Source organism: Podarcis gaigeae, assembly GCF_964106915.1.
Source record: "Podarcis gaigeae genome assembly, chromosome: 5".
NCBI classification, from domain to species: Eukaryota; Metazoa; Chordata; class Lepidosauria; order Squamata; family Lacertidae; genus Podarcis; species Podarcis gaigeae.
The window spans coordinates 76490354-76513108 of NC_139681.1; the positions used below are offsets into that span (position 1 = coordinate 76490354).

At 43.0% G+C, this 22755-nt stretch overlaps 2 protein-coding genes and 1 long non-coding RNA gene across 4 annotated transcripts in view; 2 read left to right on the forward strand and 1 right to left on the reverse strand.

Moving 5' to 3' along the window:
* AGTR1 (angiotensin II receptor type 1) overlaps positions 1–863 on the forward strand; it is a 49094-nt gene extending 48231 nt beyond the window's left edge. For both annotated transcript variants that reach the window (XM_083739860.1, XM_083739861.1), the window contains one exon: positions 19–863. The gene's annotated coding sequence lies outside the window, so the exon portion shown is untranslated. The remainder of the gene's footprint in view (positions 1–18) is intronic.
* Positions 1–22755, reverse strand: part of LOC310845184 — a 589082-nt gene that overhangs the window by 398992 nt on the left and 167335 nt on the right. The gene's annotated exons all lie outside the window — the stretch shown is intronic.
* Positions 1–22755, forward strand: part of LOC310844958 (carboxypeptidase B-like) — a 52954-nt gene that overhangs the window by 518 nt on the left and 29681 nt on the right. The window lies entirely within an intron of this gene.

The window sequence follows — 22755 nt, forward strand, 5'->3', positions numbered from 1 at the left end:
ACAGAGCTGATTTTGGAGGTGCACCGAGGCTGGAAGGGACAGAAGAGGGAGAGGAAGTTCTGTTACATGTACTGCAGCATCGGATGAGACCCTATATTTATGGCACATTCTTTTAGCTCTGTCCTCTTTCTTTCTGACAAAGCGCAAATATTTTCTGTTTTAGTGGATTGCACCAAAATGAAAAGGATAGGGGAAGTTCATTTTTATGCAGAGCTTCAGGTATCAAAGTGTACACCTTAAATATTCAGTTTACAGCCACAGGGTTTCTTCCAGCTGTATCTTGCAGCTGACAACATGCCTCCTAACAGAGGAGGTAAGAAATTTCCAGCTGTTCCTCCTTGCTCTGCAGCCCCTGGTCCCCCTCCCCAAACTACTATGGAGGGTCTCTGGAGTAGAGGAGTATGCAGGAGGACTGCAGTGAGGAAGTGGAAACTGCTGCAAATTGCTTCTCTCCCCATCTTTGATCTTCAGTTGAGCGATGCCATAAGAACAAGTAGAGAAATATTAACCAAGATTGAAAAGGCCCAAATCTTTTCCTAAAGTGAATATGTTTGCTGCACTAGTTGATTTTTTTCCTTCTACCACAAAAGCTATAAGAGAGTTAAATTGAACACACCATTATTTTTACAGTAGAGGGTATATTGCCGCTTTATTTTTCAAACTCCTAGAATGTAGCTCTTCACTGTGAAAATATAAACCACCAATGAAAGCCAGCTGTTCCCATTACAGATCTGTGAGCAGACTGAGAGAGAATGGACATTGCTTGCATACTACTCTTTAGTGATATGGTGTGAGCATCATTTCATACTTTTTATATGAATTGTGAATTTTATCGAAATAAACGCTGCTTATTTTGAAACTGAGCAAGTCTCGTCAAAGGAACTGTTATTATTTCTGTTAACCACAAGTGACCCAATAGTGTGGCATTGTGCATAGTATTTACAAAACAATAGGCCATTTTGCTGTTTCATCTCTGCTCTATCCATTGGTGGTCTTAGAAGTGTTCGTGTCAGATGCAATAAGTCATAATAGCATCCTTTTGTCTGGATTCATGCAGCTTTCTTTGTTACATACACACACACAAACACACACACATCAGTGGGAGGGCTATATGTGTGAATACTATGATTTGCATGAACAGAAAATCTGCATATATTTATATCTCTATCTCCATATCCTTCTTATTGCCTCCCTGAGAATGGTACTTAGACACAACCAGCTGCTTACCATTCCAATGACACATCTTGAGCAGAGTGTATTGGTGTTGTGCAGAAGACATTCCCAAATCTGCTTCAAGAAATGTCTCGTTTGGAGAATGTTGGGATCACCTCTAATGGCTTCTACATATATGGCTGGGTCTGAAACCTGTGGTCCTCCAGATCTTGTTGAACTACAGATCCCCTGATGGGTGTTGGAATCCAGTAACACATTCTCCATCTCCTATTTCAACTGTTAAGGATTTCTTAAGGCAGAGACTGCCAAACATTTTGGGCCCAGAGAAACTGTTGTAGGCATTAAACAAACCGCAACTGCCACTTACCCTGTGGGCTACAAGGGAATGCTTCTCCCAAGCCTCATTTCCATGAGGTGGAAGGGAAGAGACACCTGCAGGTGGCAGGTAAGACCTTTATGGGCACATGTGAGGGATGCGGGTAGCGCTGTGGGTTAAACCACAGAGCCTAGGACTTGCCAATCAGAAGGTCAGCAGTTCGAATCCCCGCGACGGGGTGAGCTCCCATTGCTCGGTCCCTGCTCCTGCCAACCTAGCAGTTCGAAAGCACGTCAGGTGCAAGTAGATAAATAGGTACCACTCTGGCGGGAAGGTAAACGGCATTTCCGTGTGCTGCTGTGGTTCGCCAGAAGCAGCTTAGTCATGCTGGCCACATAACCCGGAAGCTGTACGCCGGCTCCCTCAGCCAATAAAGCAAGATGAGCACCGCAACCCCAGAGTCGGCCACGACTGGACCTAATGGTCAGGGGTCCCTTTACCTTTACCTTTAACCTGTGGGCACCACGGTGGCACCCCCCACATTCCGGACATTCCTTGAGAACACAGAGTTTGGGGGGAATGGAGGAAATGCACTATCTAATCAGAAAATTCAGGGTTCAAGTGGTGATTTGTTCTGTGGGCAATTTCTAAAATGAAACATGGCAAAAGGGAGCTTCATGCCGGGTTTTTAAAAAAATTCATTATTTCTTTTGCTGTGTGCTCTCCTTAGAATGCACCACACAATTCCTTACTGCAGGCCTCGAGGGAGTTCATCCTCAAAGTTATGGTGCTGGGAGTCCTGGGGGCTACGGGAAACTTTGTTTTTCAGATAGGAAAGTGAGCATCCATCAGGAGCAATACCATGTCAAGGGCCTGCTCCTCCCATGTCAGGCAGGAGTCTAATAAATCCTCAACCCCTTTTTGCAGAAGGACCTCCCTAGGGCCTTTCTAGCCTGAGAATACATTCCTTGCTGAGGCACACTTTTTGTAGCTGCTCCCATTGGTCACAGGCACAGATAGAGACTGGCTGGAAACTTTTTTTAAAGTAGAGAAAGAGAGAGGTTGATCATAATAGCTTAAAAACTTTTTTTTTTTTTATTGGCACTTAAGCATATTTTTCCCTGATTGAAGCAGAATTCATGAAACAATTACAAGTCCATGACAAAGCCTGCTAATGATTAGCCTTCAAGAGCTGCTGTTGTTTTCTGACAGTTCAGAAGCTGTTTTTGTTTATTTCAGGGAAAGGAAGCATCAAATCTTTTATGGACTATCCAAAATGAAGAGACAGAATAGTGGCTGCTAATTATCCATTGCCATCATTTCACTAAAGCTCCCACTGCAGAACAGAAGACTTACGTAACAATTTAGAATTCTAATTAATTCTTGTCAGCAAGGAAGGCTTCTTTGAAGTAATAACATGCACTTTACTGCTCGGCGATGGTATTATGTCACACAAAGGTGGCAAACATATAACCCAATTATAGGGAAACGATTATAAGGGGCAGCAGATGTGAAACAATTTTTATTAACTAAAGCCAAAGGAAATTATGACAAAGAGAATAAATATGAAGAAGGCAAAGGGCAGTAGAATCACAGAGTCTGTTTCACGTTAGTTTTTCTGTGGTTATCTGCAGATCCCATTGCTCCTCATCTACAATCATTTTTCATTATAGAAATGAATTGCACATAGAGGTTGAAGCCCATTAATTCAAATTAATTCAAATTTTAGAGAACTCTGGGAGATTACAAGCTTTGTGCAAGGCAGTTCATACAACCACTCCAAAAACCTTCAGAGAACATCTGTGAGGTGGGGATGGGGGTATCACAGGATCATGTGGATTAGCCCTGCCCCCGTTCAACATACGTTCATCACGCCTGAGAAGGGGCTCCATGTATGTAGCAACATGGATATCCTCCATTTAAGCCCTCTGAAACCAGGCATGAACTGTGTGTATGTCTATGACTGCACGTCAGTCCTATATTGTGGTAACCAAATTCCTTCTCCTCCTCTTCTTCTTCTTCTTCTTTTGCAATCACTCATAGCTGAGTAAGATTGTCTTCCATAAACCCGGTTTTAACAGTGGTTCTGTAAGTGACTGTGTGGAGGCCAATTCTGGATCCACACATCATTCCACGGTGGGGACATAGGTTTCCAGGTGGGAGTTGATGATGGTGAAAGTTTGCCAATGGTGCCTTCTTTAGGATGGGTTTTTGGAAGACCCCTGTGCGTGAATTTGTTTTATGTGTGTAGATCAGTGCACGCTGACCAACACACAGTCTTCGCAGTAAGGCTCTATTCTGATGGCATGAGTATCACGACGACCGGCAGATTCTTATATGCTGCAGCCTTCATCCACCTTCACAGCCATTGTAATATACCCCTTGTTCTCATCCACCTGTTCTGCCATTGAGGACTTTTTAGATCATTCTTTGTTTAGCTCCTCCCCTTTGACCTTACTGCCTTGCGTGACCCTGCTGGGAGTACAAGACTCCCAACAGCTTCGCTCACAAGGGTCATAGGAACATGCAAGCCCACTCACCACTACAAGGTGATGATCCAGCAAGTGAGGGTAGGCAAATAACTGGAGTCCATATACAGTGGTACCTCGTGTTAAGAACTTAATTCGTTCTGGAGGTCCGTTCTTAACCTGAAACTGTTCTTAACCTGAAGCACCACTTTAGTTAATAGGGCCTCCCGCTGCCGCCGTGCTGCCGGAGCACGATTTCTGTTCTCATCCTGAAGCAAAGTTCTTAACCTGAGGTACTATTTCTGGGTTAGCGGAGTCTGTAACCTGAAGCGTCTGTAATCTGAAGCGTCCGTAACCCGAGGTACCACTGTAATGAGGCAGCAAAATATTATACTTTTATACTGAAAGTTTAGTTCTTTTTGCAGGTTTAGGATCACAAAGGAAGCACTACAAAGAAATCTTGATACTTAGAAGAGCTGAATACACAAGCAGAGGAGAACTCAGACTGTCAGAAGAAGAGTCACAAATGGGACACCTGAGAAAATTTGGGCATACTCTATGGTACAAACACCAGCTTGTATAGCAGGCAGTGAGTGAGCTGTCGCTGAATTAAAAGAAAAAAGTGAAGGGTAAAAAAAAGATCTGTGTGGCAGTGGTACACACACAGCAAACATTTTGACTGCATTTTTATTGGAGAATAAATTTTACTGGGAGAAGATAGAAGACAGCAGTGAAGGTCCACCTTGAGAAAGGTTGGTGGCAAAGAACCTAATTAAAGCATTTACTATGAGTCTGGATAGAAGATGCCTTGCAATTTTTGCCATTGATCATAGGTCATAGATAAGGGCAAACCAAAAAGTTTTATTTTTTAATTCTGTAGACCTCACACAACTGCAGTCAGGTTCTTCATGATCCACAACTTGGTAACGGCAATTCTTGGTAATATTTTTTTTGCGGTGCAGAACCAGGTTAAATGGTTTTGGGGAAGTCAGGTACCCATTTCCCCCATGCTGCCTCAGTGCTGTCAGCAGAAAGCCAGCTGAGTTGCAGGGACACCTGTCTTGTTGCCGAAATGTGCCATGTGATTGTCCCCTTAAGGTACAATCTTGAAGGCGGTCATTAAAACCAATAGGAGATTTGTCACTGGGTGTAATGGAACATGGATGGCATCTGTAATTTGATGAATTCGGTCCAGCATACAAAAACATCGTACTCTATAAAAAAACAAAAACAAAACATAGCAATACTATGTTTTAGTACTATGATTTTAAGCTCTTTTGATAAGGGGTTGCCATCATACAGTGAATGCACAGCTGCAAAATGAGAATGGACATGCCAGTTCCTGCAGCCCCACGGAACTGATCTGGAGAAAATTATGGATTTTGAGTACTTCATTATCTTTCTGTTATGCTAAGAGACAAATTTATATGATACAAGATGCTGAACTGAAGAAGGCATGCAAGCTAATATGGATAATTAGTGCAGCAAGTAGTTGTCAATGCAAAATTGCTCAAAGATGCATTATTATGTGAGAACAAAGGTTGCATATGCAATATATGAAGTTAAGTGTATAAGGTGTCCTTCTCCCTATGCATTTTTATTTCTCCCCTTCTTAAATTAAAAAATCTCACTTTTCTTTTGACCAGAATTCAAAGAGGCAAAGAGGTAAATTATTTAAAATGATACCAAAACATTTTTTTAAGGGGGGGGGGGGAATAAAGAGCAAAAATAACAAACAGCAGCAATAAACCAACCCCCTAAAAGAAAATTAGCAAAAAAACAACCAGTAGCAAAAGGAGCACAGAACTGAAGATAAAAAGCAGTAGCTACTCGCCATGTGCTGATGTCACTGGAAAGATCCTACTGGAGACATTTAAGCAGAGATTTGTCAGTCATCAGTCAGGGATGCTGTAGTTATATTCTATATTGCAATTATATAATTGTTTTTCATATTCAACTTTGATAGTCAAACAGCAGGAATTGAAACAATTCCTTTTTGGAAGTATCATTTGCATTCTGTACACCTTGGGCTAATCTAGCTCCCACAGCAGGAATGGGAAATTTGTCTCATTCTGCACCATCTTAATAAGTTTTTGTGCCACCCAGTTGATCAAGGAACGGCCCATACCAAATTAGAAAACCAAATTGGTGCTCCTATGCTTATCCAACTCTCAGGACATTGTTGGACTGGAAACCACAGTCCTGGTCCAATTATAAGAAATGAACAGGCACCACCATCATCCCAGTTAGCAGTGAGTTAAGTGGCAATAGAATCATACATGGATCCCTGGATCAGAAACCTATGGCAGAAATTCAGCATAGCACTATGGCAATCCTTCCATCATCACAAGCTTTTCAGCTTGCCAGGTGGAATGATCCCCCTTCCTCCTGAGCCATTTTTTGAAGAGGCAGGGGCCCACTAATTCTCACAGAAAACACATCAAGCCTATCTCTTCAGTTTCTTTCCCAATACTGCCTAGCTATTGTTCTCCCTCTCACACCCACAACTTGGTGTCATCATCTCCAGCCAGGGATAGAATAGGAAGCTACTGTTGTATGCCAACCCAATCTCTGAGTGGTGCAAGCCATGATTCAGTTTCTTCAGAATGAGGGACAGTGCAGACTGTGGTGTCTTTAGGATATATGGTTTATTTACACATATATACTGTACAACCTGAGCCTGTGGTGGAGGGGCTCACAGCATACCCCAAGAATGTATGCTTCTCCCATCACTTCATTCAAGAATGGGTCTCTCTCTCTGGTTTCCACCTGCTTTGAGCTTCAAGCTTACACACACCTCAACTCAGGCATTTGTTTTTCTAACTACCAGCCAGTTGAAGGAGGGGAAGCCCACCCATTTGTCCTCTGACATAGAGCCACTTCCTTACATGACAAAGCAGATGCTTAGCAGACCTGTCTAGTTAGAAGAAGGAAAAAACTGGCTTAACCATTTACTCTTCTGTAGAAATTGTTTCTTATTGCCCCCTGCTCCAAAGCCATTTAGTCCAACCACAAATGTATTACAGAATATTTTTCTTCTATCTGGAGTTTTGTGTTGAGGTAAACAATTAGCAGCAAACTTGCTGCTAGGTAAAATGGAAAGCGTAAAGCTGGTGGTCAACAAAACAGGTTTAAAGACTCTCTCAAGGCAAATCTTTAAAAATGTAGTATAAACACCCAGTTACAGAGCTTCATGCTCCGGCACTGGGGGACGGAGAGCAGGCAGGGGTGTGGCGCACATCCTGTGGGCATGGCATGCCGCCTGCAGGCACTTGGCGTCCAGCGTGGGCAGGGGGGCAGCTGCGATGGCACCCCACCGGGATCGTACTGCTGGGGGTTGTGTGCACCCCCCGCACTCCTCTTCCTCTGCCAGTGTAAACACCAACAACTGGGAAACACTGGCCTGTGAGCCTCAATTGGAGAACAGCCGTTACCAAAGGTGTCATGGGCTTTGAAGACCCTCAAACTCAGGACAAAAGGGAGAAATGTGCTAAGAGGAAGGCACTCTTGGCAAACCCTGACTGTGATCAACTCCCGCCCGGAAACCTATGCCCCCACTGTGGAAGGATGTGTGTGTCCAGAACTGGCCTTCACAGTCACTTACAGACTCACTGTTAAAATTGTGTTCATGGAAGACAATCTTACTTGGCTACAAGTGATCACCAAAGAAGGAGAATGTTACATTTTAAATGCTACTTTGTTCAGTCCATAAAGTACTATTGCAGTCTTTTCTTATTTACAGTCCCAGCCCAAACAAGTGTATTTGGAAGGAAGTCCCATTGAATTCAAGTGGACTTCCTTTCAAAGCTCTTCATGTAGAGCTGAAACTCTCCTCTATGAGACAAGATAGAAACTGTGAGTCAGGGAGAAATGCTCAGTGTTTCTTATGTGGATAAAGCAAAACCAGATGCTCTGGTACAAGAACACAGAATTCAAACAGTTGCACGTCCGCCCGTCTCTGGAGTCACATCTGTTTTACTTGAATTCATGTAAGAGTTCTTTTCTTTTTTTATTTGATAAGCCAACTCTGCTCTCATCAGCAACCCCAACAAACTGGGATTTGAACATGTGCAACTTACATCAGAGTCTGGCTAGCTGTATTCCCTCCATAGTTTGTCAGTCAGAATGTGTGCACTATCTCATCTCCTAAACACAAGGCTTCATTCAGACTTACAGCCCAATGCTGTGAATAAACATGAGAACTACCTTACAATTCAATCAACAGTATGTTGGGATGAGCTGTTGTTAAGATAAATATATTCAAGTCTGGTACAGTCCCTACAACACAACAGGGATTTACTTATTTCTGGGTCACATGAACAGTGTTGTTGATAGCTAGAGTCCCACAAGTGCAGTTGAAACCCTATATTCACACCCCAAAGGTGCATTCCTCTACCATCGCCAACAGTGAGAGAAACCCACTTGTTAGTGCCAGGCTATGTTGCAGGACCATGGCCTCATATTTCAACACAGAGCCCTCTGTGTGCTCTCCAATGTATATGCATTTTCAGAGCTCCCTACACAAAATGGCTTCCCCATTTGCCACAAATGGAGAGGCACTTCCTGCACAACCTTTTAACTTCATGAACCTTTGAAATGGAGAAGTGCTTGCCAGCTGGGGACTTCCCAATTATTGGACTAGGATGTCTCAGTGTAACTTTATCTGAAACACGGTTGTGGGAAGATAACAATAGAAAGCACCCTTCTGTAGAGATATTTCTCCTGCAGTGTTAGCTCTTTCGCTGAAGTCCCAGGAAAAGAAGTAGGTCAGATACCACTTCAGCTTATTTCAAATTACAGAGAAAAGCTGAAGTCTTCTTACCAAAAGTCAGCCTAAAGAGGCATAAGGGGAATACATATTTAGCAAAATTAATCCCTATAGATTTAAATACAAAATCAGAACATTTTAACTACCAGTTAAATGACCTGTGCTTTGCTTCCCCCCCCCCCTTTTAAGGTCAAGAATGTGGCATTTGAAAAACAAGCTATTCAAAATGTGATTAGAGAGAAGAGAGGAAGTCATTATTCCCTTGAGAAATTGTAAAGGATGTAGCTTCATTTTGCCAACCAAATGTTACTTTGAGCTCGTGGCAGTAGGAGGAAGTATTTAATTACAAAGGCAAAGTTGAAGAAATGGGATGGATTTTTTTTAAAAAAAACTATCAGGATGAGCCAGTAAACAAACAAATCTGTGTCTCTCTTTGTGGATCACAGAAGCAATTGGAACAGTTTATTTTGCAAGATTCATGTTTGTCCACATTCTTTCCATCAGGGGTTGGAAAAACCTAGCTCTGCAGATGTTGCAGGACTATGACTCCCATTATCCATGACCATTATCAATGCTGGCTGGGGCTGATGGGAGCTGGAGTCCCAAAACATGTTAGCTAGTTAGATCAGCTGATGTTTCATCCATGGGAGCTAATGACTAATATTTGTTTTGCTGTGTTTTGTTTTGTTTTTCTGAAAGGGCTATCTACCTGCCAGGGTCTGAGGACTAAAGAATGTGTGTATGTCCCATGGCGGGTATAAAGCCAGGGCTAGATTCAGTAGCAGTTGGCAGGACTGTGCTCAGTGCAAGGTATCAGCTGAAGGTGACATGCTATATGGTTAAGTATTGTACGGTTAGCAAACATGGCAAAGTGCTAGTGCATCTCTCTGTATACTTGTATCTTTACAAGGTTTATTTCTATGACCAGAAGAACGGTATTATAGTAGATTGGTTCATGAGGTACCAGCAATCTCTTAATGTAGCTAGTGTTTTTATGCCTCTCTTGCGCCACGAGACAATAAATGCTGCATACTTTTTGGGGTGGGGAGAGAGAGAAAGAAATTGAAACCAATTTATAATTTAAAAATAATTAGGGTAGTGGGCTGCTTCCAAGCTTCTTCTAAAATTAAGTATCCCTTTTTTTTATTGTTCCACTGCTCCCTCTGGCATGATAAAGAAGAAGAGTTTGGATTTGATATCCCGCTTTATCACTACCCGCAGGAGTCTCAAAGCAGCTAACATTCTCCTTTCCCTTCCTCCCCCACAACAAACACTCTGTGAGGTGAGTGGGGCTGAGAGACTTCAGAGAAGTGTGACTAGCCCAAGGTCACCCAGCAGCTGCATGTGGAGGAGCAGAGACGCGAACCCGGTTCACCAAATTACAAGTCTACCACTCTTAACCACTACACCACACTGGCTGTCTATGATGTCATTGTTGGGCGTCTACCTGCTTCCAAAAGGCTCTGCTTGTATATTTACAAATGAAGCAAATATTACAAATAAAGTGGTACCGCAGGTTAAGTAATTAATTCGTTCCAGAGGTCCGTTCTTAACCTGAAACTGTACTTAACCATAAGCTCCACTTTAGTTAATGGGGCCTCCTGCTGCTGCCGCGCCGCCGAAGCACGATTTCTGTTCTCATCTTGAAGCAAAGTTCTTAACCCGAGGTACTATTTCTGGGTTAGTGGAGTCTGTAACCTGAAGCATATGTAACCTGAAGCGTATGTAACCCGAGGTACCACTGTATGTCACATGCTTCTCCCACCAAATTAAGCCCAGTGTCAGGGTGCTGTTGACAGCTGCGGCCGATTCCCAGGAAGGCAGTAAGATAGGGGAACAACAAGCTTTTCCAGTTCTGTTTATTAATACAATTCACAGAGGCAAATTCAAGATGCACCGTAATGCCTAACGTTGCCCTGAGTGAAGCTCCACCCTCCTTTCTCCATTACTTCCCTATTCATCTCACTCCTCTTCCTGCCTCCAATGGAGGCTGGTATGTGACAGTTGCCTCTGAGCTATCTGTTCTGCTATTCTCAGCGAACCCCTGGTATGGGGGGAGGATACGAGTTCTGGGATACTCTCTCGTGACAGCGTCTCATTCAACTGCTGCTCAGGGTCTGCCTGCTGAATGCTATCCACTTCCTTCTACTACTCTCCCATTATTTCCCAACTTTTGCCCTAATCTCACTCTGAGGTATGCCCTGTGCCAAACCACTCCTGGAGGTCTATGCTTTGTGATTTGAGGACTCGTCCCCCACTGGGAATAATAAAGACACGTGGACACAGGATATTAGGTTAATGGGCTAGAAAAGGCCAGAACTTTAGTGCCCAACCGGGAGGTGTAGCACGCCAGCGATGATGTCAGGGCAGGGGGCAGGACGCCCCCTGCGTGACGCGGGAATCAGCTCCCGCTCACAATCCCTCCCCTCCGGAAGGAGGAGAGGCTTTCTCCTCACTAGGCGACGCCTGAGATGGTGGTCTCCACCATTCTTCCTCATCTACCCAGTCCCGGACACCCAGCAGCGCTAACTCATCTCTCAGGGATATGTATCACAATACAGAAATACATGCTATTCCCAAAGGGGATCCAGGGATGTGAACAGAGAATTGAGGGGTGGGGGGTGGAAATCCCTCCTTCTCTTCATGGGAACCTCCACTACGTTGAAGAGCCTTCTGTGAGCAGTGAGAGACAACTGTATGCAACCCGTAACCAGAAAATGCCCTTAGAAGCTGTCCCTTGTCAATTGCAATGGTCAATGTCCACTCTTCTGTAACAGCTGCTAGTCATTTATCACACCAATATGGTTCTGATACAGTATGTTTGAAACAGCTGAACCAACTGGGACCAATTTAGAAGAAAGAAGCATGTTTAGAGAAAAAGGAAATGACCTATGACATTTTCGCCGTAATACATTTTATTTGATGATTTCCCACAAGTCCGTTTTTAATGTGTGTTTTTTAATGAATTTGAGTCCTGTTCATTATCATACAGTGAATTTGTTGTTCTTGTTTGTTTGAGACAGATCAGGCTTCCTCTTAACTTTCTAAACCAGCTGTGGGGAACCTGAGGCCCATTGGGTACTCCCTAGTGTGGCCAAGGAGGCATCAGCTTATTATTGGCACTTTCAAAGCACACTGCCTTTCCACACTAATGTTTGATTTCAGACTGTACAAGCAAAGAAAAATGAATCACTTGACATCATTGTGCCATGAGAGGACTGAGAGGTGAGCATCCCTGTCCACAAGTCAAAGTTGGCCATCAGGAAGTAGGGGAGATAAGGATCTGTCCTGCCAATCAGATCTAATTCCCCACTCCTGTTCTAAGCACTGTGCACCCCTTTTGTTCAAAGCCTCAACATAATAAAATGTTTGTTATTTTTAATTCAATCCATTAACTATAACCACAAACTTTTCCTGGAGCAAGCCATGATGGACGAAACAGACATGTAGTTCGGTTGTCTTAGAGAAAAAGCAAATGAAAAATGTGTGCATTTAAGGAGGTGAGACAGGAAAATGTTAAGTCCTGGACCATAACAAAGAACTGATATTAATCGTTCAGGAGAATCAGCAAGATTATTTGATGTTAGTCTAGTAAAGTGGAGCAAATAGGTTTTAATTCTTTAGGACAGGAATTCCCAACAGAGTATTGGAAAGTAGCCCAAAGGAAACATGAAAATCCTATACAACTTCCAGAAGCTTGGACTTTGGTAAAAGTTAAGAAAATATTATGGAGCCATTACCCAACATGCACCTGTATTTGCTACTGTTGTTCTCACAGGATAGAGAAGCACTTAAGAAGCAGCTCTCAGTTCTGCAGGAGAAAAGGAAAAGTCACAGCTATGTAGTGCAATAATTTAGCAACTAAGCAGTAGAAACTATTGAGAGCTTGAGAAATATGACATGAAAGAATATTATGCTTCAAGATGAAGTTACTGAGATAAGCATTCTCTTAAGATTGTAACTGTTTCCCTAAGTTATAATACAATAGGTAAAGGTAAAGGGATCCCTGACCGTTGGGTCCAGTCACGGATGACTCTGGGGTTGCAGTGCTCTACTGGCCGAGGGAGCCAGCGTACAGCTTCCAGGTCATGTGGCCAGCATGACTAAGCTGCTTCTGGTGAACCAGAGCAGTGCACAGAAATGCCGTTTACCTTCCCGCCGGAGCAGTACCTATTTATCTACTTGCACTTTGACGTGCTTTCGAACTGCTAGGTTGGCAGGAGCAGGGACCAAGCAATGGGAGCTCACCCCATCACGGGGATACGAACCGTCAACCTTCTGATCAGCAAGCCTTAGGCTCTGTAGTTTAACCCCCAGGGCCACCTGCATTGTATATACAAGCAAATGCCAGGTAAGTGCTCTCCAGCTCTGGAAATTTCTCGTGATATTCACCAAAGAAATTACGTCCATCCTAGGGTAGGTATTCTGTAGCTCTGTTTCTTTTGCTTGAGGTGCATTTCGGGGAAGGAAGCCAAGGACATTACAGTAGTTAAGGAAACAGTTTGCAGTTGAGCATGTTGTAATTAGATTAGTGTATTTATGGATAACATATTTGATAACTTTTTTCACTTAGTTAATTTATGAATTTGCCTTTGGGATAGTTTTGAAGGACATTTTAGTTTGCTCCTATAACTTATCTAGGTTAGTCAGACTTTTCACATTTAAGGTATAACTCATGCATTATATAGCTTATAAAGGTAAATGTATAGTTCTCTAATGATAGCTCAGATTATTAAAGTATTTGTACTAATTGGAAAGTAGGTATCATGATAAAAATATGTTCCTGTTTTTATTCTTGATGTAGCTATTGTTCAGAAATGATGGAGCATTAACTCCCTTTTGTATTTACTTCTGTTCCATCCTATGGCTATACAGTCAAACCTTGGTTGTCAAATGTAATCCGTTCCAGGAGACCATTTGACTTCCGAAATGTTCAGCAACCGAGGCGTGGCTTCCGATTGGCTGCTTCTTGCACTCAAGCAGAAGCCACATCAGACGTTTGACTTCTGAAAAACATTCAAAAACCGGAGCATTTACTTCCGGGTTTTCGGCATTCAATAGCCGAAACATTCAAAAATGGAGCCATTTGAGAACCGAGGTTTGACTGTACAAATAAATAACATGTAATAGCACATCAAATACAAAGTTCTATTCTGTTCAGTGCAGTTACTTGATTATTTATGGAATAAATCCTGGGGAATTGTTTGTGCCCAATGTTCCTGGTAGAACATCATCTGTGCAAGCCTTGATCATTTCTTGATCAGCTCCCATCCTTTTCAATGGAATTTCAAGCCTTGGACAAGAAAACGTTCTTGTGGATTGTGCCCATTCTTTCACTTCACCAGGTAACACTTTAAAGCTGGTAGAAAACTCCCTCGCCAGCAGCCCCTGACACTGGCTGATTCAATGCTTGATCTAGCTAGAGAATTTCTTCCAACAAAAGGTCATCCACCACATGTTAAAAGCATCCGGAGTTGAAGGTATCCCTCTCGCTTTAAACGTTATCATGCCGACCGATCACAAACAACAGATAGAGAAGAAGGGAACTTTCATGATTTACATCACCCACGAAGGCCAATGCATGAAAAGAACAACAGAACTGTAATTTACTGTGGACCAGATGAAGAAATTTCATCCTTAGAAAGAGCAATCTTCCATTTCTCTGCTCTGAGCAAAACTCTCATTACTGCTGTGTGGGGAACCTTTAGAAGCCTAATCCCTACAATTAGAAGAATTTTGTTGACAGGAGCATGTTAGGAAGATGAGACAAACTCCCAACCTTTGCCAAACTAAAACTGTTAGGTGGATTTGTGGCTGGTTGACTGACTGAACCCAATGGGTGCTCAATATGGTTCCTCATCATGCTGGGGAAAAGTGACAAGTGGGGTATCGCAAGGTTCTGCCTTTGTTGTTCAACATCTTTATAAACACCTTGGATAAAGGAATTTAGGGGACGAACATGAAATTTGTGGTCATGAAAGATGAAATTTGTGGTCATGAAAGATGAAATTTGCAGTCATGAAAGATGACACCAAACTGGGAGGGGTATCTAGGCAGAATTGGGATTCAAGATGACCTTATCAGATTAGAGAACTGGGCCCCAACAAACAAGATGAATTTCAATAGAGGCAAATGTAAGGTTCTGTACTTAGGCAGGAATAATCAGCTGCACAAATACATGTTTGTTGTTTAGCCTGGATAAGAGGAGACTGAGAGTAGATATGTATCTAAAGGGCTTTCACATGGAAGCAGCAGCAGAGCATGCTCTAACAGTGCCTGGGGCATTCCCCCAAGCCTTTGGCTAATTAAACAATCAATGGCCTTTTAAACCGTGGAGCAGTTATTGGTTTTGTTTGTTATTTTTGTATGTATTTTTGTGTTTTTATACTGTAAACTGCCCTGTGATCTTCAGATGAAGGGCAGTATAAATAATAATTAATAATAATAATAATAATAATAATAATAATTCCAGCTTGCTTCTAACTAATATGCCTTACATTCAGTTGGTAGGAAGGTTTGGTCTTGCAGAAGAAGCAGGATACCATAGCATAGTCTTCAGCTGCCCAGTAATCATTGAATTTTTGTACTCAGGCAGTTCCTGGCTTCCTCCCCACCCCACCCCTGGTCCTGCTTCTGCGCCTTTAACAGGAGCCAGACAGAATGAAATGTGAACAGGTAACATTTTTCCTGACATGGAAAGCTTCACTTGCTCCCTGTCTGTGTGTCAGGCTACCTATGAAGGCGCAGGAGCAGAGCATGGAGAATGTGGCAACCTGAACTACCCAATGCCTGTGCATTGTTTAATTAGTAACTTGCTCTTCCTCCAAGGAGTTCAGAATGTTGCTTTAGCTTCTCAACAATCCAGTGGAGAGATTGTGATTTCCCAAAGCCCAACGGTGTGCAGCACTGGTTTCAACCTGGGTTTCCCACACCAACAAAGACTACTGTCCAGCTGCCTGGTCATCAACTGGGTTAATTCAAAGACCACTTTGCCATGATAAGAGGAAATGGCTGACCAAATTCTCATGCATCACCACCCCAAAATGACCTGCTGCCAATTCCCATTGCCATGGATGCTGGTCATCCACCCACCTCTACTAATATTTGAAGTGTGGGTAGACCATCAGTGGGCCAGATCGTGGTAGGAGGCTGGATTTGTGCCAACCTCTAGTACTCCCACTTCACTGGCTCTCCTGATTTAGTCTCCTCACCAAGAGTCTAGGTTTCCAGATGACCTGCTTATTGACCTCCCATTCTGATTTGTTTGGACAAAGTTTGTGGAGAGGTGAGACGGCATTGGCTATTTATTGAGCATCCATTTTTAACTGTGTGCAGAGATGTTAGATGACATCGCATCTAGCAAATGTCAGGCCACACTCCCCAGTGCATTTTCCCATCACTTTTCCTATTGCAAAAAGTCAGATTTAATTGCACAACCTGGATTTGCCAGTATGAGGTTGAATTGCACCCAAAAACAACAGCACTCTGGAAGCACCCCGAATATCAGTCTTGCACCGTTGGAGAAGAGTTATTCTAAAGGTAAACAGACCTCTAGATGGCTTTAAATTAAACAGACGCACAAAGGCAACTGTTGAGATTTGGGTAGGATTAGCAGGGTTGTAAATATATAAGGCATATATATAATTTATTTCTCGTGGAAAGACTAGAGATAGTGGTTAGCAACATGGAAATGCATTGCACCAAATGTTTTAACAGCATTTTGCACAGCATTTCTCAGTCATGAAAAGTCTTCTTGTTTTTATTCAGAGGTAATTTCAGACTTATTGTATATCCAGGAAAAGAGAGAAAGAAGAAATGCCTAATATGCCCACCCCACCTCTGTCCATAGCTGTTAACTTTTCCCTTTTCTTGCAAGGAGTCCTATTCAGAATAAGGAATTTCCCTTAAGAAAAGGGAAACATTGACAGCTGTACCTCTGTCCTTGTGGTTTCTTAGAATCTGTTTCCTTGTTACACACTATTTATCTAGTTTCTTTCCCAGAAGCTGTTGAACTGCTCTGCAGTCACAGCCAACATTAATTAAATTTTGCAAGTACAGAATATTACATGTTCACCTTTGACTATTCCCAGGCTCCCCAATGCAAAAATAAAATAAAAACCCCAGTAGAAAATGCTGTCTCTAATCAAGCCCCACACAACTCAGCTCTTAATTTGTTAACCCTTCCATTTCAATAGTAGGCTTGATGCCAACATAATGGGCAACCTCTCAATGCTATATCCATCCACAGAAGTAATAAATGATCGTATTAAAGAGGAACAACACAGCACTATATCATCACAAAGCTGTCACCCAGTAGTGGCTTGTGAGAGCAGTGCGGGGCAGTGGCATCCTCCCAGTAGTGGTGCCACTGTGCTCATTGGAATGCACTGGGCCAGACAGTGGCAAGATCAAGTGGCAAGCAAGCTCTGGGCTAGTCTCCGGGGCTTGATGCAGGGGCTTTTAGATGCAGAAAACTGCACCTGGTGACCTTTCGTTTGCCAGTCATTTTACCTTAGTACCATTATCACAACTGAGCTTTTAGGTGAGTCAGATTAATGTCCTGGATCCTTACAGCCTTACTGCTAAGAGGGTCAACCATAGAGAATTCAGTGGCAAAATTATGCACAAAGTCAAGGCAGGAGGGCCATTTCTCAGCACCCTTCGCCTTAGCCAAACCTATCTGTGGTTCATTCCTAAACATAAAATAAAGATTAGCAGATCATAATAGGGAGCACAAGTCAAGAGTGCTATTGCATTCTGGGCTTCCCATTGTTAAAACAGAATTCTAAGTCTGGATGGGCCTTTCATCTGATTCAGCAGTATTCTTCTTGTGTTTCTTTTGTTATGTTCATTCTGGATACCATAAGTCAGTTGCATGCTTTGGTGGAATGGAAATCAATCTATTCCAGTCTCACTTACTGAGAGTTACATAGGGCATCAGAAGCTACCACACACAGAGTCATCGGTCCATCAAGCTCAGTAGTATCTACACAGACTGGCAGAAGCTCTCCAAGGTCTTCCCCAACTCTACCTGGAAATGCTGAGGACTGAAGCATGCAACCATTAAGTGGTGTCATACCCCTAAGTTATAGGCCCCATGAAGGAGAACCTAAGTATTCTAGTACAGTGGTACCTCGGGTTAAGTACTTAATTCGTTCAGGAGGTCCGTACTTAACTTGAAACTGTTCTTAACCTGAAGCACCACTTTAGCTAATGGGGCCTCCTGCTGCCGCCGCGCCGCCAGAGCACGGTTTCTGTTCTTATCCTGAAGCAAAGTTCTTAACCTGAAGCACTATTTCAGGGTTAGCGGAGTCTGTAACCTGAAGCGTATGTAACCTGAAGCGTATGTAACCCGAGGTACCCCTGTAATTCTTAATATCTATATTAGAGATAAACAACTAGAAGCAAATGAGTCTGATCTGGATTCTCCCTCCCACAAACCCCTCCCTGCTAAAAATTGGTTGCGGACCAGGTATAATTTTCAAATAGTGGAACAGGGGCCCTTTGACATGTATATCAGCATTGCATGAAAAGTGGAGAAAGTTTTAATGGGGACAGATAACGCTTGAACCAACCAATAACACTGCCTGACAAATTCCAGATGGCGAAAAGTAACAACAAACCTCTCCTCCAGAACAGCTGCCTCCATCTGTCTGCTTCACATTCTGTATCTATCCTGGGATGATGGATGTTGGCTGTTCTAAAGTTAAAACATTTCCTGAGTGGCCATCTATGATGATCCCGAGTTTCCTTGACAAAGACATTCCTATTTGACTATGCCCAGACTTCTTTCTGAGAGATCCTGACAACAGGCAAAGCTTAGTCACTCCTAACTGTTAGGCATATTGTCTGTTGAGTGCCTAGAAAGCATCCCCTAATTCCCATTTTTGTTTATGCTATTAATGGCTGCCTATTCACCTTTACACATCCTTAAGTATCCTGAATGCACTTAAGGAATTTTGCAATTCCTCTGCATGCTGACCTTGGAGAGGTGAACATTAAATGTTCTCCCTGCAATTATTAATATAAATTAGCATGGGGATGGTACTCTAATATTTGAATGAGTTTCCTGGACAGGCTTATCACCATTCACAGTTATGTGATCTGCTTGCTAAGTTGGGCATGTAAAGCTCTCATCTAAGAAAGCATACAGCCAAGCAATTAAGCAGTCACTTTCAGAAAATGGAGTGGCAAAAAAAAAGAGAAGTCACAATTTTTTAAAAAAAAACTTTAAAATAAACAATGTATATCAAATAAAGCAATATCCAATAATCCATCAGGATATAATAGTACACAATAAAAATAAATATCAGCAAATAATCATTAAACAGAAATTCACTCTTATTAATTAACAGCGAAGAAAGACTAAACTATAATCAATAAAAATAACGGCAAGTCATAATGCATAAAATTTCACAATACATACAAAGCCATGTAAAAGGATCAAAGAGAGAACGAAAGACACACAAGTTATGAAATTATTTAAAATATGTATCTGTGAACTCCTCTTTCTTCCCAGCTGCTTGTGTTGTTCCTAAAGTCATGGTCTGGGAAAGGCTCCTAGGGGTGAAGGGTGAGTGGCAAGTAGAAAAAGCCTGGCGGCCAGCAGAAAGTCTTTCTCCCCTCCACCTGCTCTGGCTCCCCCTACTGCTGGCCCACTAATGCCAATGAGCACTAGCCCCCAATGAAAGCATTTCAATGTCTGCCTCATCAATGTTCAGCGGTATTTTCTGGGCCTGCCATGATAGCTATGGGTAAGGAGGAATAAGTAAGAAGTGAGAGCTGGACCATAAAGAAGGCTGATCACTGAAGAATTGATGCTTTTGAATTATGGTGCTGGAGGAGACTCTTGAGAGTCCCATGGACTACAAGAAGATCAAATCTATCCATTCTGAAGGAAATCAGCCCTGAGTGCTCACTGGAAGGACAGATCCTGACGCTGAGGCTCCAATACTTTTGCCACCTCATGAGAAGAGAAGACTCCCTGGAAAAGATGTTGGGAAAGATGGAGGGCACAAGGAGAAGGGGACGACAGAGGACGAGATGGTTGGGCAGTGTTCTCGAAGCTACCAGCATGAATTTGACAAAACTGCGGGAGGCAGTGGAAGACAGAAGTGCCTGGCGTGCTCTGGTCCATGGGGTCACGAAGAGTCGGACACGGCTAAACAACTAAACAACAACAAGGAGGAATCAGAGTTGGATTCCAGAGAATAAGCCTGAGAAATAGCTGCCACATCCAAGACCAACAGCAGGGACTCAAATCACCTACTTAAACCTGGGTAGGTAATGATATAAATTAACAAAACAGGGCTCTTTCATGGCCCCGCAGCTGGAATAAGTACACTTTAAATTTATCTATAAGCCACCTTTAGCCCGTCAGGGAAAAAGCTGGGGAATCATTGTCATTCTCCTTTAACAAGGATCCATTGGAAGGGAAGCCAAGATTATGGATATACAGTGGTACCTCTGGTTAAGAACTTAATTCGTTCTGGAGGTCTGTTCTTAGCCTGAAACTGTTCTTAACTGAGGTACCACTTTAACTAATAGGGCCTCCTGTTGCCGTGGCGCGATTTCTGTTCTAATCCTGAAGCAAAGTTCTTAACCCAAGGTACTATTTCTGGGTTAGCGGAGTCTGTAACCTAAAGCGTCTGTAACCTGAGGTACCACTGTAGAGATAGACTTGCTCAACCAAGAGACCTAATAGCTGGTATTGAGACAATTTACACAAGGCTCAGCTTTTCAGTTGGGGACGCAGGTGGCGCTGTGGGTTAAAGCCTCAGCACCTAGGACTTGCCGATCAAAAGGTTGGCGGTTCGAATCCCTGCGGCGGGGTGCGCTCCCGCTGCTCGGTCCCAGCGCCTGCCAACCTAGCAGTTCGAAAGCACCTCCGGATGCAAGTAGATAAATAGGGACCGCTTACCAGCGGGAAGGTAAACGGCGTTTCCGTGTGCGGCTCTGGCTCGCCAGAGCAGTGATGTCACGCTGGCCACGTGACCCGGAAGTGTCTCCGGACAGCGCTGGCCCCTGGCCTCTTGAGTGAGATGGGCGCACAACCCCAGAGTCTGTCAAGACTGGCCCGTACGGGCAGGGGTACCTTTACCTTTACCTTTACAGCTTTTCAGTTAAAGTGAGACAACTGCCTTTCACGACTTGCAATTCTGATGCGATGAAACCACAGTTAGCACTCATTTGCATCAAAAGAATGAAGATCAAAGAATTGAAGGGCAAAGGCACAATCTAGTTTGTGTTACGGCACCTCTCAGGAACTCCCACCCCATGCCCTGCAGGCGTCTCTCTGCTTCTGCAAACTTCAGCGGAGCTTAGGTGTTTAAGCCATTAGCAAAGGCATTGGGCACAAAGAAAAAGGTGCAGCCCATGCAATTATTTGTTGCTCCCTTGTCCTCCCCTGCAAACAGCCCCTGCTGTGTGCCTTACCTCATGCCTGCCTCTCTCCCATCCAAATCTGCAGCTGTGGAGGGGAGTAGAGGCAAGAGCCACCGTGCAGCTGGCTCGGGGAATGAGGAAACACCAGCCAGGCTGTTTCCCGACACAAACACCCCAATTATCTGTTGCCTAAGTGATGAGCAGGCACAAGTCTGACCCAGTATATTTTGCTGCCTGAGTTGAAAGGGCAAGCTTTACATTTATTTATTTATTTACTTACTTACTTACTTACTTACTTACTTACTTACTTACTTATTTACTTAATTTATTTAAAATATGTTTGCTGCAAATTCATTTTTAAAAGACATCAGAGCCATTGACAACAATTATAATGCAATAGGAAGCACACATAAAACAAATAATGAAAATGCTTTTCTTAATTGTCTGAATAAGCCTGGCGTCAAAGAAAGGTTTTTAGCAAATGCTTAAAATTTAGCACAGAAGGTTCCTGCTGAATCTCTATTGGATGAGCAGTGGGCCAATGATACTGAAGGCTCAGTTTCATGTTGATGTCCAATGAGCATCATCAACTTAAGGAACATGGCAAATGCACAGGCCCATAAAGAAGCTGACAGAACTGGTAGTTACTTCAACTCTTATTTCAACACTGGTAACAGGTTAATGTCCTCCACTACTCCTGAGGCAGCTGGCTACATGGGACAGCCCCTCTGTTCTTCTGCAAAGGGGAATAGCCAAGGGGGCCAGGAGGAGCTATTGGGGAGCTACTGACCGCCCCTCAGTATCTGCCACCTGAGGTGGTTGCCTCACTCTGTGTGACGACATGGCTGGCCTTGAGCAGCCTTGTTAAGTTAATGAAAACACAATAGACAAAGCAAGACTGCCACTCTTAAACTCCCCAGTCTATAGATTTGTATGTACAGATCTATATCCCAGTGTATAGCTCAAAGGATACAGTGTGCAATTTGTTTGTTTGTTTGTTTGATTGATTGATTGATTGATTGATTGATTGATTGATAGCATTGATATCTCAGCACAAGATCACCCCCTCTCCCCGAGTAATCAGGCCTTGGAGTTCTATCTAAAAAAGGAGATTCCACAAACTTGAAATCTGCTCACCCCCAGTTTATTGCTTTTTTGTGAGATAATGAGACAAATTGCCACCATTCCTTGGAAACAGAACAAACCACTTCAATGGAATTCTGTGTCACCAAGCGTTTCCCACCTAATATTTGATGGAAAGGTGGCTTTCATTAAAAAAATGTCAATATTCTATGTACCTTGACAGCTCGGAAGTTACAAGTGGCTGATAATGCATTATAGGCTGCATTTCAGAAATGGTCTCCGACTGCTTGAAAAAAACACCAAGAACCCCATGCTGAAGGGAAATCTGTCCGACTTCTATATCTGAATATCTTCCTGCCGCTCAATGGGAAATGATGGCATCTACAATTTGTTTGATTAGTCCCTTTGATCATTTATTTATGGCAAGTCCTGAGCTTGATCACTCTGCATTATTGTCTTTGCCATGTTTGTGAGGCTGCTACAACTGTACTGAAATTTTGTGGATTTCATAATCTTCAACTTGAAAGTTCTTAAGGCTTAAGGCTGCTATTTTGGCAGCTTGT